The sequence below is a fragment of the Vicugna pacos genome, chromosome 6, assembly GCF_048564905.1.
Source record: "Vicugna pacos chromosome 6, VicPac4, whole genome shotgun sequence".
NCBI lineage: Eukaryota > Metazoa > Chordata > Mammalia > Artiodactyla > Camelidae > Vicugna > Vicugna pacos.
The window spans coordinates 37302924-37321225 of record NC_132992.1 but is presented as its reverse complement, the minus strand read 5'-3'; the positions used below and the strand labels follow the sequence as shown (position 1 = coordinate 37321225).

The 18302-nt window shown below is 34.5% G+C and overlaps 1 long non-coding RNA gene across 1 annotated transcript in view; it reads left to right on the top strand.

The window, feature by feature from the left end:
• LOC140696875 (uncharacterized) overlaps positions 1 to 18302 on the top strand; it is a 221847-nt gene that overhangs the window by 92818 nt on the left and 110727 nt on the right. The gene's annotated exons all lie outside the window — the stretch shown is intronic.

The window sequence follows — 18302 nt, the reverse complement described above, 5'->3', positions numbered from 1 at the left end:
AGGTTTTAAGTTTGGAGAAGAAAAGAGAATGAAGAAAGTCAAGAATTAGTTTTCTATCTAATGTGATAGAATAGAAGTTGACCCAGGCAAATTAGGCAGAAAATATAGAATATGAGTTTGTTTGGGGTGAAATTGGTAAGCTTCATCTCAAATTTGTTGAGTTTCATGCTCCTTTTGGATATTTGCAATTGAGAATGTAGAGTCTAAGGTGAAGATAGGAGTCTGAGCTGGAGACAGAGACTTGGAAATCATCCACACATAGGCTGGGAATTCTTGAAATCATGATTGTGGATAAAATCTCACAGGAAGCAACGTAATGCTTAATAGCCATTACATAAAGGGCCATACTAAGTGAGAGACAAAGAAAGAGAAAGAATAAGAAAAATCAAGTGAGTATAGTGTCATGGAAGGGAAGGGAAGGGAATATGAAAGTTTTAAGAGAGAAAATGATCATTAATATTCACTGAAAAGAACTATCAGGGAAGATAAAGACTGAACTGTTCACTGGGTTTGATCACTAGTGACCTCAGTAAGACTAGTCTCTGTAGAGTGATGGGGACAGAAACTGGGTTGTAGGGGGCTGGAAGATTAATGTGGAATAGGGTAATAGACATCTGAGATGAAACCAGTTGTTCATTAAATGCACATGAGAGGAAAAGAGGAAAGAGAGTTTGCCAAAAGATAGATGATAAAGGGAAGAGTTTTAGTGTGAGAGAATTGGAAATGTTTTTAGACTAAGGGAAAGTAACCACTAAAGAGAAAGGCTAAGAGACTAGGAGAAAGACATCAGATATTCAGAGAATGAATGGGTGGTTGAGATAAATCATTCCCAATAGCTTAAATTTTCTACCTAAAACAGGAGCAAATTCTTTTGCTGTATGCTATTGGTGTTGGGACGGGTTTCTGATCATCACATATTAAAAGCATTTTCTAACCTAATAAACAACCTTTCCTATGTTTTTAAATGTTAAGACATTTAAAAGGTTTAAATTAGCCAAACTGCAGATAGAAAAGACATAGCAAATGCTAGAAAGACTACTCTGACAGAGATGCATCAGACAGATGGGCTTTATTGCTCTCTAAATGCTGGGTCTTTTTATGTTTACTTTAGGTATAAGTCATGTACTGCTAAGCCACAACCTAGAACAATCATGCAGGGTAATGCCTGAAGTAATAGTAAGACAGAATGACAGAATGGTGAAGAGGGCATTGAGAATGACTCATAACTTTTTATCCTTTTCATGTCACCTTTACTACACAGAGTTTCAGATAAGATAATGCCATGAATACAATTATTTTACCTCCAGAGAGAGCACTAAGAAATGTTCTACTAACTACCGGAGCAGTAATAGAGACTTCTAAAATTACAAAAAAAGGCAGCTTGATCTTTAGACTTTCTATCATGAAAAATGAGTAATTAAGAGTTATTCACCACTTCCAAGAATGAAATGATAAAATGAATTTCTGAAATGTAGTTTTAAAATATTCTAAGGTTTAAATAACTTTTGTCCATGAAAACTTTGCTGGAACTGCTGCCTCTTGAATTCTTAGAGATAATAAATACTCTGATACCCTCTGCTCTTTTGAAAGTAAATTCTTATTTTATACCTGCTGGTAGGTAGTGGGTAAAGTTCTTATCGTCAGCAAAAACAATTTTGTTTTAAATAAATTCCCAGTGCATACCTATGGAGACATTAAAAGTGATGATTTTCCTGTGCCCTTTAATAATTTATTTATGATCAATTTAATTATTAAGTTAAATATTTTATATGCAATAAAAGAACATTTTGCAATAATAGTATTCAAAATAAAAATGTTTTATAAACAATAGCTGAGTATTAATCACAAAAACTTCTACATAAGTAAGGTAAAGACTTCTATACATATTCAAGATTGAGTTTTAAACATACCTATTTAGGCTGTTACAGACATTGGTTAAAGACCATGGTTGAGAAGTTGCATTATTTATTTTAGGTGACAGCTGTGTATTGCATGAATGTATAGTTATGGACTTTTGTACATTTATTACTTGCTTACTAGTCTATAATGGCCTTGAATAGTCTGCTATGCAAGTATATGTTTAGTCATTTCAAAAATGAATATTATTTGGTAGACTTTGTACCAAAGCATGATAAAAGAAGTGTTGTTTTCTTGGTACTTACTATTCTGGGGCCATGCCAGGTATTCACAAGTGAGCCTCAAACACATTATTTACTGGTATGAGGCTGAGGATTTGTGTGTTTACAAAATATGCATTGCTGCCCCAATATAAACTCAATAGAAGCTTTTTTTGGATATATTTATCTAAGAAATGAAAAAACCTGATTCCTATTTTGTTCTACCCTACCTTTACCTTTGACCTTGCCCTAGATGTCTTCTTGAAAAAAATCTAATCTTGACAGCAGTCGATTACTTAATTGCCACCTCATTTCCTGCTTCCCTTTTAACTCTGATCTCAGAAAGATGTCTACACCTGTACCACTGGCATCCTATTTCCTAGTTCACAGTTAGTTTCCATCTCCTAAAGTTCAGCCTTTCAAGATCTCACAGCACTGAACTAATTATCAGCAAAGTGCCTACCACCATATTATCTCTTCAGTTTCTGAGTTTGTTTTATAAGACTCAATATGCCTTCATCACAATCTGCCCTTTGCCTTGTCTCCCTTATTCTCCCATTGATTTGAACAGAGTCTGCATGCTCTAATTCACCCTATAAGAATTATCCAAATTTTTATTAACTTATATTCATTGAGTGACTTGGAATCATTGAGTAAATAACAAAAAAATAGCAATTTGCAAACGCACATAACATCATGAAATTGGGGAGATATCCATAACCCCACAGGTCATCTAATGAGATCCTTTAATTTAACAGATGTAGAAAGCTAAGGCAAAAAAAAAAAAAAATTAAGCGACCTTGATCTTACTATGGGTGAATGACAATACCAAGACCAAAATCTAGCTCTTCTAGTACTTCATGGCTATATCTGCTATAGTTATTGATCACAGAACTTTAGCTATTTATTATTTTCATATACTGTATTTTATATGGCCTAAGATAAATTTGGTTGCTGATGACAGTTCCACAGTGCTTTCTTGGATCTGGTATCCCCACTCCCTTAAATTTTTCTTTTCTTTTATGGCATGGGGAAGAGACAATGTAATCAAAGATACAATGAAGAAAAATTGCATAAAATGTATTTTAAAATATGTTTGGAGAGCATCAGAATATGAAAAAGAAATAAATACAAGTAGAACATTTGAAGAAAAAATGGGTGAACTTACGTTCTTGTCAAATCAAAAATAAATCTTCTATGTGTCCTTTGGCCTCAGATTCTTCCATCAGTGGCTCTTGGGGATTCCTGAAGCACATTTCCTAGTGTTTGTTCACCAGCAATTATATATCTGATGTCTGTGAACTGTTCATTTCTGAATGTATTAGGTTAGGTTTTCTTTTCATTCTGTAGTCTGTTCTCTACCTTGAGCCACAAAAATCTTTTTTATCTGTGTGTTCTGGAAATGCATTTCTCTCTCTAAGAGTTAGACCAACATTTAAGAGGTTGTAAGTTTAGAATATGTATGTTTAAATATGTATACTCTCTCTTTATGTGTATATATATATATACACACACACACACTTTATATATGTGTATGTGTTTAAAGAGACAGAGACAGAATATCTTACCCTTGATTGGTGCCTACAAATGGCTATTTTGCCCATATATAGCTATAATAGTACAAATTAATATAGAATCTTAAATAGTTCAAATAAATTGCATTGGCATTAGCTATAGCACCAAATTTACATTTCACTAATTTTTCTATTTTAATATTTAACCATATATAAGACTCAATTTTACATTTACATCTTGACAAATTAATGTTGCTAAGCAAAAAATATAAACACAATAATTTATATTTGTGTTGCTTCCTCACACAGAACTGTAAAAAACACCATTTACCAAAGGCAATAGAAACTCATGATTGCTGTGTTCAAGTAAAGTTTTGGAATTTAAGAAGCACTTAGTTGCTGCATTAGGCCATTTAGGATGTTTCAACGTCTCAATTGACTGTAATTCCAATCTGCTCAAGTGCCCTGTTAATGACCTTCCATCTCCAAGTAAGCAGAGGAATTCAATGTTTATACTTAAAAAAAAAAAAAAAACTCTACCACAAACAGATTGAAGGACAGGTTCTTTTCATTCTATCTTTACTATGTCAGGAGAGAGTAAATTGTTACCACGACATCAATTGAGAGAGACTAACCTTCAGTGGCTCTTAATGAAAGCCCTCATTGACAAAACAAAATCAACAGATCCAGGTATAAGAAAGCCACTTAAGTGTTTTCCATTTCTTATTGTCTAACACTGAGTTAATTATATTCGTGAAGTCTAAACAAGCAGTGAAATTTACCCACACTTGCACTTTAACTTTGGTGACATGTAGTAAACAGATAGGTCTCTAGGCTTCCTGTAGAAGTGTCACTCCAATATATAAATATATTCACATTTCTGTGCAGTGTGAAAAAGCCCTAACATCTGGAGATGCTGTTACAAAGAAGTCCCATGTTCAACCCCTATGCCTCAAATAATCTAGAAACCCCAAATACACCAATATTTATTTGAAGCAATACCAAACTAAGGAAACAGTAAAACTTGTTTCAACTTCTCTTCAAGTAGAGAAAAGGCTGTTGGAATCTCATGTAAAAAGCCATTGTACTTCAAAGAAAAGCTGAAGTACTGTGTTTAATATATAAGCCTTTAATGTCAAGCTCTAGGCATCTGATGTCATCTCTCTTTATAAACATAAAGAAGGCATTTTGTATCTTCTAATAAATTTATTCTCAGTTGATTTATTTCCAGCAGTGTACAATATGCTCCTTCTAACCTACAGGAAAAATATTTCATGTTATTTTGTACAACATGATTTTGTATTCAAGGAGACAAAGACCTTTGAGGCAAAATATCAGTAATAGTGACAAAGTCCTGCGTTTCAAGAAAATGTCAAAAAGATATGTAAAATTTTATACCTTTTCTATTACAATATTTCTTCATAGGCTTAAACAATGATACAGTGCAATTTCTTTATAGTATAAGTAAATACACCCTGAAGGTTTATCATATTAAGAGTCATTCTCTTCATACACTTTCCACATAATAAACAAACAAACAGATAAATAAATAAGGAAGGAAGGATAGTTTAAGGCAATAAATAACCTAAACCCTTTAGACCAGAAGTGGTGAACTAACTCAGCCTGAACAGTGTGTTTTCCGATACATCACACATGAAAGTGAATCTTAAAAAGTGCATGACAATGAAAAATTGTCACAAGGAAGTTTTACAACAAATGAATGCTACTTGTATCCGCACAGTAAAGTTTGTTCAGGCATTTTGTGTAAACCACTGCTGAATTTTCACCTGACTAGAGGAGAATAAGCTGATCTCTGTGACTGGGGAGGAAAGATGTAGGATGGGGGAGGGAGGACACGCTGTGGAGAAGAAGAAAGGGAGCAAGTTATCACAGGCTGTCACTAGGGAAGTAGATTTGAATCAGGCTAAAAAACATCTTGCACGAGACGTTCCTGAGCTTTAGATTTTATCTGTAAATCATAGGGAACCAATGGTGGTTTTCCAAGCTAAAGAGTTATTCTTAGCTTTGATCCTTCTGTCCTAAATTCCATGGGTAAATAACAAGTGTCATGAAAAGAGTTTCTCCATGATTTTTTTCTTTTTGAAGTATAATCAGTTACAATGTGTCGATTCCTGGTGGACAGCACAATATCCCAGTCACGCCCCATGATTTAAAGAGCTTAATGACTATTTTAGAGGAAGCGGGTATTATGATGGTCAATGGGAAGATTTCAGCAGGATTGGGAGAAAAAGGAAAGCAAAGAAAAAAAGGAAAGCCAAGGAGAAGTGGCTTGTGCAAAATTTTGTAGAAGTGAATAAGTTTGCATTTAAGCAATTAAAAACAGAGATATGCTTGAGTTTGCAGTCACACATTAAAACAGAATGGTTAAGAACACAAACTTTGGAGTCATCTAGACTTAAATTCTAATTTCAGCACTAACACAAGCTTTTGCTGAATAATCCAAGGCAAATGCCACAATGGATCTTTTAGATTACAGGCAACAGAAATGTATTTTGGCTGATTTTTGCGAGAGAAAGAGTGAAAGAGAGAAAGAGGAGAGAGAGAAAGAAGAAAAGAGAAGGAAGGAAGAAGGAAACAGGGAGGGAAGAAGAAAGAAGGGAAGATGGAAAGAAGGAGGGAGAGAGAGAGGAAGGAAAGAAGGAGAGAAAGCAAAAGAGATGGGAAAGAGGGGGAAGAGAAGAGGAGACAGAAGAGGGAGGGAAGGAATGAATGTATTCACAGGTGTGGGATAGGTCAGAAATTGAAGTCAAATGTTGCTACAATGGCAGGAACCTGGAATCTCTGGTGAGTTTGTAGCAGGAACTAATAAACAGTCTCTTCATATTGCTGCCACCACTGGTCTCTTTATTGTTAATCTCAAAATTTGTATCCAGGAAGAGTTTCTGAAAAGTCCTGCTCCTTCCTTAGGCTGAAGAGGGCAAATTACCTTGAATGACAGGCCCTCCAGGCTTTAGTTGGAGCGCTATTACCAAAAGATAGGGAATGAGTACTAGGTGACAAAACTAGTAAATTTCCATATCTACAAGTCACTTTTCCTTACTAAGTTCTCTATTCCCTCATTAGTTTAATGGGAATAATAATAGTGCATACTCCAGAGGGTGGATCAGTCAAATGAGACAAGTGATAGGAAGTGTTTAACAATTTCCTGCAGAAACTGCATAACCAATGCTATTAGCAGGTCTTATTATGAGGAATGTTAGAGATGATCATGGTTCAAAAGGATTGAGATCAGATTATAGAAGGACGTAATGTTAAGCTAAGGATTCAAAATTTTATCTTGTAGGTAATGGGCAGATTTTTTGTTTTGATTATTGTTTACTTTTTATCAAAGTATAAATATACTCAATATAGCACAAATCATAAGTTTACAACTTGATAAATTTTCATGAAGAAACATACTTCTGCTGTCTAAACAGCATGCAAATCAAAACCCCAAAATCTCTCCTTCTGCGTAGGGCATATTTTAAGCATGGAAATTTATTTGTGGAATAATATTTAATAAAATGAATCTGCCAGTGGGGTGCAGAATAGAAACAAATTGACAGAACTTAATATTTGGATAAAGTTATGTAAGTATCAGGCAGAAGAATATAAAATAGTTTTTTGAGTATGGATGACCAAGAATGAGGATACCATTGACATTATCAGAAATTCAGGAAAAGGCCAAATTTTTGAAGGGAAATACACTTACTTGTTTTTTAAAATATTTTCTTACTATAGAATCAGGCACATACACTCATTAAGGAAATAAACAGAAAATACAATAAAGACAAAGTAGGAAAATGACCAAGACCTACCTTTTACCCTGTGGTGTGTACTATCCCTGATATACATACTATATATAAAGCCATGAAAGTGAATATTTTATTAAGTTCATAAATAGAAAAGAGCAAAGAGCCGAAGACTTATTCTTGGAAAACAACCACGCCTTGGATATAAAATGAAGCAGAAGGACTCAAAGGAGTAGATGGGGAATGAGGACAGCATTGTGTATGGAAACATGAAAAAATGTTTTTAAGGTAAAATATCAAATGTCACAGACAGGAAGAATGGGGAATAAGAAAATCTGTTGACCAGTAATAAGAGGATCATAGATGACCTCTGAGAGTGAGGTAGCCAAGAGCTGAGTCTACTATTGAGTATTCTCCGACATGTAGAGTTTCCTTCTCACTTCATTGGCTTTGGTACTATCCTCTGTGGCCCTGTGCAGTTGTCACAACTGGGCAATGATGAGTGCGATAGAAAGATGCCAACAGACTTCTACAGAGTAAGAGACAGTCTCACTTCCAGCCAGGGAAAAAGATTTCCTGGTGTTCAGAGACCCTTAGCATGAATACCACGTTCAGCCTTCAAGAAGCTCCCTTTGTCTTTCTCATGGGCTTTTTTACACTTCTGACTCCTTCTACTCACTAGTTACAACCACTGCCTACCCATCAGGTGGAGGAAATGAGTATCAATGATTACTTTTCCCTAATTATTTACCATAACTGCCCGAAAGTTCAATTTCTAAGTCACACAACCACAGAAATAGACCCAGAACCTACAGGTTTTCAGGTTTTTTATATCCCATTCCACTATAATTCTTGACTTTTAGTTAATCATATGAAAAAGTAAGAATGATATTTTCCCTGTCATTTATACATTTCTATCTTTCTTTGTCTACTTTGTCTTTTCTTCTCCTTTTATCTTTCTCCTTTTTAAAAATATAGTGCCTATATTAAAAGATATTTCCATAGACACGAGCACAAAAAAATCCAGGTTTCTGAAAAAATTCCAGAAACAGCTTAAGGAATTTTTGAATTGTAGCATTGGTCATTGCTTCTACCTTATTTTATACTTCCTCACTCCTCCATCTCTGAAACTTAGAATTTGCATTATGTAACAGAAAAAGCAAGAGGCCAATCTGAATTCAAATCCAGCTTTGCTGCGTGGTAGTTCTGAGACTCTGGAGAAGTTAACCTAAACTCTCTTGGCCTCAATTTCTTTGTAGATTGGACATAAAGTTATCTCATAATCATTAGGAAGAAATATATAAATTGCTTAGCACAAAGACTGTTCTGGACCACCATCAGTTCCCTACCTTGTGTGAATCTAGCTGAAAATTCATATAACAGAGTCCTAAATATTGAATTATGTCACAAGAGTATCATAGCTTAAGCTCTGCTTAAAATTGTAAGATATGTTCCTTCAGCCTCAATTTAAAATATATGTTTCTCTTAAATTCTTAGTAGTTTTAAAACAGCTCTATGTTTTTCATTCTCTTACTCTATGATATTTATATACATGAGGTTCTTGAAGAGTCTTTTGCTCTTCCATCAGAGGCCTCTAATAGATTAGAGCTCCAAAAAGTTACTAAAATTGGTCAACTTTAGTGTTAGGCATGGAAGGCAAGAATTACACCTACTTTTCATGCGATACTCCCCTGCCATCAAAAGGAAAACTTCACCTTTTAAACTACAGTGCTGTGTCAGCTAGAAATAATATTGATGGTGGATATGGATACATTCGGCCATTTATAATTTACTTAGGTCTTATACCTAATTACAGATAATTGGTAGCTACAGGCAAATTAATCATGAAACACAGCAGTGAAAGTCAAATGGGTGGTTTACAGAAAATCATCTTGTGGCACAAACCTGGCTGCTACCCTAGAAGTACAAGGTTGAACGATAGCAGTATGGGAGCAACTTGGGTTCACTGTATGTAGGTACCGCTAGCCACTGTTCTCTTGGCCTAGTTTTGCTCTTTCCTACCAATTATGGGGTAGGCTGGGTAAGTAAAGGGGGCTGCTTGAATTCATAGTGAATCTGGACTCAGATTTTTTGTTTAACATGTACTGTCACCTTATGTTTGAAAGTAAGATAGAAAAGAAGAGTTAGCGGTCCAAGATAATCCTAAAGTTGTGTGCAGAAAGAACCACATAGATGAGAGTCTCCTTAACACTTAAGATGGATTGGAGTTTCACCCAAGCAAAAGCAACAAAGGAGGTGCAATGACAGTAAGTCTTAAAACTGTGAACTGTACTTTCCTGACCTTTGATAATGTATCGAGAGACTTTACTCAAACTGCATGAGATCAGCTCGAGAACAGGGTGGAATCCAAGCTCACAGTTCATCATCATCCGTCTCCTTCCCCAAATAAATGTTCTTTTAGAAAAAGGAAATTGGCTGTCTTTTTTTTGTGTGTTTGACAGAATTATTAAATTGACAGAAGCTAAATCCATTTTGTTTCTAATTTTATCTTTTATAAGATAGGGTCCTAAAATAAATGTTTGGATTTTTAATTCACAAAAATACATTTTTTCCTTTATGTCTTATAGTGGGTTAATGAAATATATGGTAAAGTTTAATAGGATCAACATTTCTCAGCAATTAATGAATTCATAATAAAGATCTGGGGAAAAACTATAGAGGAAGTGTATCTGGAACTACTTATCTGTTAAAGAAAGGTAGGTTTTATGAGTGAAGGAAATCATAAAGTCATTATCAGTAAGGAAATTGTAAAAGAGAAAGAGAAAGGGAAAGGGGGAAGAAGGCAGAAAACGAAAAGAAGAAGATGAATGTACACGTAAAGGCAGAAATACGTGCGTAATTATTAATGGAGAGAGAAGCACCTATTTAAACTAGAGCAGAAATTTCATCTTAGGATTTGTTTTTTATTCATAGATTGTACTGGAGAAGGGAAGAAAAAGGCTTCAGGACTAACTACTATCTTTCAAATAAGATACAGGATATTCAATTAGATTTGATTGTAAAATAAATTCTGTATATACAAGTATAAGCATAACCCACGTAATCCAGGCCATACGTTGGCCATGCAGTATACTTAGGCCAAAAAAAATCTGTTTCTTTATCTGAGATTCTAAGTTAACTGGGACTTTATTTAGTCTGACAACCCTAAATAAAACTGGGGAAAAAAACTGTAAAGTCTTTTAAAGTTAATTGAATTATGTTGTATAGATACATACATTTCTAATGGAATTACACTAACAGATGTGATTTTGGTCTAATTTCAAGTCTTGCCATGAACATCATCAGAATTTTGCTTTATCATTGATGCAGGAACAACTCTTTCCTTTTAGTTCTTTACTTAGAAAAAACTCATAATTTCAGGAAACTTTTGTTTTTAGATTATGTATATGTTATATTGGGATTGTATCATCCACTAAAACTTTTTTTAATAATGGAAACTGAAAGCCCAAACAAATAAAAAAAAATCACATCATGTGAAAATGACATGAGGCTGGAATTCCTGTTAAAGCATTTTATTGAAAATGAAATGAGATATTAACCCAAATAGCCCTTTGTCGCAGAAGTGAATTTTGATAGAACCAGTATATAATGCTGTTAATCACCTCAATAGTGTTATAATACAGGCTTTCCAAGTCAACTTCCTTGATTTAGGTAATATGATTTAAAAAGGCTACTTGAATACCAACTATCTCTTATCAAGCAATGTTTTGAATAGAGAGATTGGAGAAATAATTCACAGGACACTTGAAGGTGCCTGTTCACATTCCAAGTGGGTATCAGTGCTTCCTATTTTCATTTGGTCTCTGACCTGGAGGAGATTGAACAGAAATTTTCATGAGTCCAAGCAAGAAGTTTAGCATTTGCATTTCTCTAGATCCTATAATAGAAACATCATCTATGTTGCGTTCTCCCAAAAAAGATCAACGTGGTGTAACCCCTAAATGATGTGATTATGTGATACCAGCAAAGTCCCCATCAGCAGCTAAAGAGCCCCCCCACCCCATGAACCTGCCACCACCCTAACCTGAAATTACTTCCAAAGATAGAGAGTAGAGGCATATATATTATGCCTAGACGTCCACTGTTAAGGTATACCCACATAACAACAGTGGGGAGGGATAGCCTATTGCTTTCTCATCATTAACACAGTGGCTTAGCATATTACTTACTTATCAGGGTGAGCCAGAGTGTCCATGGATAAGAGGAAGAAAGGAGAGCATTCCAACAAAGACCATGGAGCTCAAGTGTTGAAGGGGGAGGAAAGGAAGGGCCTGAAGTGACTACTGGAATGAGGAGTCATGAGCATATGGAGTCAACATAAATAAAGCACCGCAGAAGACTTGGGTTAGCCAGGGCCCTGCAAACATCAGAACTCAGTTAACCTAGCGTCATGAATTGCTACTCCCTCCAACTCCATCCAGCCTGTCGTTTTTCCCAGGCCTCTGTCCTTGATCTTCATCTCATCTCTACCTCAGCCACATTTACAACAGAGAGAAAGAAGGCAGATAACTATGCTAAAATAATTCCTTAATGAGGTCATTAAGACCACAGAGCTAGAAAGTCAGTGTTGAAATTTAAATCCAGGCCTGCCTGATGCAAAGCAAGCATAGTTTCTATTGCACACTGCTGGAGAGAGGGAAGATAAGGAATGAGAAAGATTGTGGAAGGAAGGAAGGAAGGAATTCTGATAAAGAGTATGTCTCTAGTATACTAATGGGAATTTATTTATTCAATTTACATTTATTGAACACCTAGCCAGCCTCAATTTAAATTAGGATTAGATTAAATTCTTAAGAAAATATATGCATATAAATCGCTGTGGAGCAATAGTTCTAAAATCATGGATTGACTTTCCTTTCTGCATGGGTCCTTCTCTTTGTACTACTTTATACTACATTTCATAGACTTTTTACCTGTATTCAGTCTATACAGTATAACCTTCGCCAGTTCTGTTTTATTATACATACATTTTGATACTGGTTTTATAATGAAAACTAAAAGCTGTTTTTCTGTTTTCATTTTTCTTTGATTCACTCTAGATAAAAATATTTTCCAAAATAAATTTGGATTATTACCCAAAATATATTAGCATTTCAAGTTTCTCTGTTTTATTCATAAAGAGCTTTAAAATCTACTTCTGTGCTTTTTTAAAAAGCACACTTTTAAATATAGACCCACCTCCATCCTAGTGATAAAATCCTCTTCTCTGAATAAGACTAGAATCTCCCCCTGAAATACAGCGTCCTACCCAGAAGTGCCTCAGTCATTCCTATGGGTGACTTTGACCAAGTAACTTGAAATGTTCAGGCAACAAGTAACTTTTACTGCCTTGAATATGATAGTTTTGGGTGTATCTTTTTATTTTTAGGCTTATGTATTGACTTGGAAAGCTTTAATATTTTTCATTTCTTTTCCTTAGTTACAGTACATATGCTTGATCTTCCAGTCTACTTTTTTAGAACAATCAACCATACCCTCTTGAAATAAATATATCAGTGGTTACATAGTGCACATATCTCAGCTACCTTTTCTTTCTTCTCTGTCTTGAATCCATTCTCTGGTCTCTCTCTCTTTTTTAAATCTCTTTCTTTTCCTTCTGTAGAGATTTTTTTCTGAAAGAAATGATTCAAAGGCCATCTCTGATAGCTCTCTTGAATTTCAGTGTAAGTGAATAAGGATTCATGATAGCGTCCAGCTTGTAATTACTTTTCTCAATAGAAATGGAATCCTTGGCTATTAGTATTCCTACCACATTTATTTAACATTGGCGAATAATTTGCTTCAATATAAAAGAAGCTGAATATTTTGTAACCTTCTTCATCTATAAGAACTGAATATTCAGTTCTGTGGGATTTGACACATCACCATATGTCTTTTTTTTCCAGAATTCATATTATTCATCTGCTACGTAGTTACTATGTAGCTTTAGAGTTAGATGTTCGGCATGAGTTAACAAACCTACCAAAGTTCCTTTGTTTTTAAAAAAAACAGATGTATTGAGATATAATTCACTTGTTACAGTTCTCTCATTTAAGATATACAATTGAATGGATTTTAGTATATTCACAGATACATGTAATCATAACCTCAATTTTGGAACATTTTCATTGCCTCAAAGAGACACCCTGGTACCATTTAGCTATTACCCCCACTGCATTCCCTCCTCATTCGCCTCCACCCTCAACCCTAAGCAACCACTCTTTTACTTTCTCTCTCTCTAGATTTCCTTATTCTGGACTTTCATATTAATGGAATCATGTAATATATGGACTTCTGTGATGGGCATCTTTCACTAAGAGCAATGTTTTCAAAGTTCATCCAAATTGGTACATGTATAAGTACGTCATTTTTTTCTAGTGCTTAAAAAATTCCATTGTGTGTATATATCACGTTTCTTTTGTTGATAGACATTTATGATATTTCCACCTTTGGGCTATCATGAATAATGCTGCTATAAACATTTGTGTATATACGTATTTTAGTGTAGGTATGTTTCCATTTCTCTTGGGTGTATATCCAAGAGTGAAATTTCTAGGACATATGATAACTCTTGTTTGAGGAACTCTACAAGTTATCCAAAGCTGCTGTACCATTTTGAAGTCCAATCAACACAGCATGAGGGCTCTGATTTCTGCATAAGCTCACCAGTACTAGTTAATATCTGACTTTTTTAACATTTTTTATTGACTTATAATCATTTTACAATGATGTATCAAATTCCAGTGTAGAGCATGATTTTTCAGTTATATATGAACATATATATATTCATTGTCACCTTTTTTTCTCCGTGAGCTACCGTAAGATCTTGTATATATTTCCCTGTGCTATACAGTATAATCTTGTATATCTATTCTACAATTTTGAAATCCCAGTCTATCTGACTTTTTGATTCTAGCTGTCCTGGTGGGTATGAAATGGTTTCTCATTGTGGTTTTGATTTGCTTTCCGTGCTTGCTAATGGTGTTGAGCATCTTTTACGTACTTATTGGCCATTTTTATGTATTCCTTGCAGAAGTATCTCTTGAGATTGTCCATTTTAATTAGTTTTTTGGTCTTTTTTATTGAATTGTAAGGGTGTATATATTCTAGGTACAGTCCCTTATCAAACATATGTTTTGCAAATATTTCTCTCGTTTTTTGGGCTGCCTTTTCACTTTCTTGATAGTGTCCTTTGAAAGCATAAAAGTTTTTGATTAAGTTCGGTTTATCTTTTTTTCTCTTTATTTTATTGAAGCATAGTCAGTTTACAATGCTGTATCAATTTCTGATGCACAGCATAATATTTCAGTCATACATATACATACATATATTTGTTTTCATATTCTTTTTCATTATAAGTTACTGCAAGATATTGACTATAGTTCCCTGTGTTATACAGTATAAACTTGTTTATCTATTTTGTATATAGTAGTTAGTATCTGCAGATCTTGAACTCCCAATTTATCGCTTCTCACCCTCTTCTCCCCTGGTAACCATCAGTTTGTTTTCTATGTCTGAGAGTCTGTTTCTGTTTTGTAAATAAGTTCATTTTTCTCTTTTTCTTTTTTTGCTCATGCTTTTGGTGTCATATCTAAGAATCCTTTGCCAAATCAATGTATTGAATATTTACTCCTCTGTTTCTTCCTAAAAGTTGTATGATTTTAGCTTTTATACTTAGGTTTTTTATTCATTTTGAGCTCATTTTTCTATGGTTTGAGGTAAGGATCCAACTTCATTGCCTTACATACACAGTTGTCCCAACACCATTTGTTGAAAAGACAATTTTTTCCCCATTGAATATTCTTGGCACCCTTGTCAAAAATCAGTTTACCATAAATACATGGCTTTATTTCCAAACTCAGTTCTATTCCATTGATATATATATCTCTCCTTGTGCCAGCATTACACTGTCTTTATAACTATTGATCTGGAGTAAGTTTTGAAATTAAGAATTGTGAGACCACATATTTTGTTCTTTTTCTGGATTATTTTGGCTAGTTTTTATCTTTTACAATTCCATATGAATTTTGGAGTCAGCTTGTCAATTTTTACCAAAAAAGTCAGCTGGAATTTTGATAGGGATTGCAGTGAATCCATAGATCAGTTTGGGGAATACCGCCATCTTAACATTATGGAGCCTTCTGATCCATGATCTATGCTTTCAAGTCTTCGTCATCTATATTTCTGCAGAAGATTTTTTTTTCTATTTGCTCTTGCAAATATGCCTGCCATGCCTTCTTATAAAAGTACAGGAATATTTCATTTCAATGACATGCTTTCTCTTTTCACTGCTGTCATTATAGGGAAATTGATCTATATACATCCATAGTTTGAGGTATAAGGAAAACTTCTGGCCAGAATATTAGCTATAAAAATCCACCACCACCCCATTTACCCAGAGAACTCTGTATGCTGAAGGTATTTTTGTGTTGCATTATTAGCTATGCATATGCATAAGCAACCAAAGGGAACAAGTGTCTACTTGCTACCTCACATTTTTCCTGTGTGTCAGTACTTTCTTGCACATCTGTATGAGGGTTGCACATATGCAGGTTTCCATAGAAATTAGGTGGCGGTTGTATTTGAAAACTACTGTTCAGTTCATGTTTCATAAAATATATTATTATAAAAGTATTCTACAGGTTTTGCATATTCCCAAACTCCACAGTACCATCTTATTCCTATGTAAATCTCTCCTATGTTCACTTTTGTATTGTGCTAGATATAATAATTTGGTGTCATATGCCAATATCTGCAGAGATGAAACTTGAAATTGTGTCTTCCAAGTTTCCATTGTTCATCCATAAATTTAATATGCAGTTGGATTTCTCACTTGAATTGTAGCTCTGAAAGCATTGCAGCATGCCCACTTTTTCCATCAACCTGACACATAAGTGTGAAATTACATGTACTTCTTTTGAGCCTTCCATAGATGGCCTGAAACATACCAGAGAGATCAGAAGGAAAGATCGTGATGGTTTTGCACATTGTCCAAGATTGTATTGCAGCTAATGGCACTGGCAAAGTTGGTGGTCTGGTAATTAAGTAAGAATCAATCCACAGCTTGTGTGTTTGCATACAGTAGTTCTCAATGAGGTTCCTAAGTGGTCACTTGAACTTTGATGGCAGGTTGCCAGATCCTCCTCTAAAATACACACGGGCAATTCTTGCTGCCTTCAGCAAGCATAAATCTTATACTGAGTGGAATATTCTCCCCTTTCCTTCTCTGATGAAATACTACAATAATTTTTCAACACCCTAGAATGCGTTCATAGAATAGAAAGGGTAGTTGTAAATAATGATGGAGGCCAATTCTCGTGTCATGTGAAATGAATGTGAAAAAGGAACCAGATGAAATGACTGGTTTATCTCTTTTCTACACAAGCTTATGTTTAAATAATTACATCTCAGTTGCTTAAAATGTTTTCCTCAACTGACTTTAAAAGCAGCTCCAAATTCTTTCAGTTAATTTTAGCCTTAAACAACTGTGTTGTTGCTGATAAAACATCAACTTAAACTGTGGATTTCCTACTGCATTATCTGAGTAAATACAAGTTACAAAGCCCACTTATGTGCAGGGAGTGGATAAACTCAAGCAAGTTTTGATATAATCTACAGGTCTTTGCTCTTTTTAAATGTGTGACAAAGATCATATTAACTTCTTGGGTTACTTCTTTCAGCTCTTCTGGTTACCCTTGAGTAACTACTTCAATGTGACAAACAGTTTAAGCATAACCCTTCTAGATAATGACCTTGCACTTTTCATTGTATATATTGATCTTCCTTTAGAAAGTAGTTCAGATTTCAAGTCCAAATGATAAATCAGAACATTGAAATTTAATTTTTATTATGAATAAAGGAAAAAGTAAATGAATGATTAAAATATATTCAGTACTTTGTGGAAATAAAATAATGCCTTAAATGTTAGAATTTATATTGTAGTAAATGTATGTATTATTGCACGAAATAAGTAATTGCACAAAATATTGAATGGTTCCATAATAATATAAATATTTAGCTCACAGCATTAAAACCCACTTCCCTTTCTGATCTGTGAAATAGGCAGAATGATAACCCATAAATCATTGGATCATGGTGAGTAGTAGACACGATAACACACAAAGTGTAGTGTTTTATTTGGAATATTATATCATGTGTTCTGTTCTTATTAGAAAGAATACCTATCGTTTTAGAATATGTTTGATAGTAATTCCTTAAAGCACTAAACCGACTGATAAATTTTACTACAATCCTTCAACACAAAAGCAATTTTGAAATTTGCAAAAGAAACAAATGCAACATTAAAAAGTAGATATTTTATGCAATCAGTAGTAGCAGGAAAGCCTTGTCTGCAAGATTTCAAAAAAAGATATGCAGAGGCCAATAAACAGTAATGTTATCTTGTAGTAAAATATAGACATCTAAGTTATTTCATCATGCCATAACATTTGCTGCATAAAATTCTCTTGTTTTCAATCTAAGTCTCATCTTCTTTGATACCTCCCTGCTTCTACTTTCAGTTTTTAAAAATATCTATACAATCACTGTTTACTGAGCTATACTGCATACCAGAATTGAGGAATTCACTGAAACACAGGAAGCCGGGAACACTTGGACACAAAAGTATAATGTGACAAGTGCAAAACCCATTTATATATATATGTATACACACACACACACATATGATACACACAGAAAAGTGTGTGTGTGTAACAGAAAGGAGAGAGCAATCAAATCTGGCTGGGAAGGACCAAGGAAGTGACTTGGCTCTACTGAGATAATAAATAACCTCAAACTCGAGTTGGATCACCATTCAGAAATCCAGATGGAAGAAGGCCTGGATTGGAACACAAAGCTCCACCTTGACCTTGACAAGGGAATAGGCCAGGAAGCCCACATTACTTCAGCTCGCAGCCCAC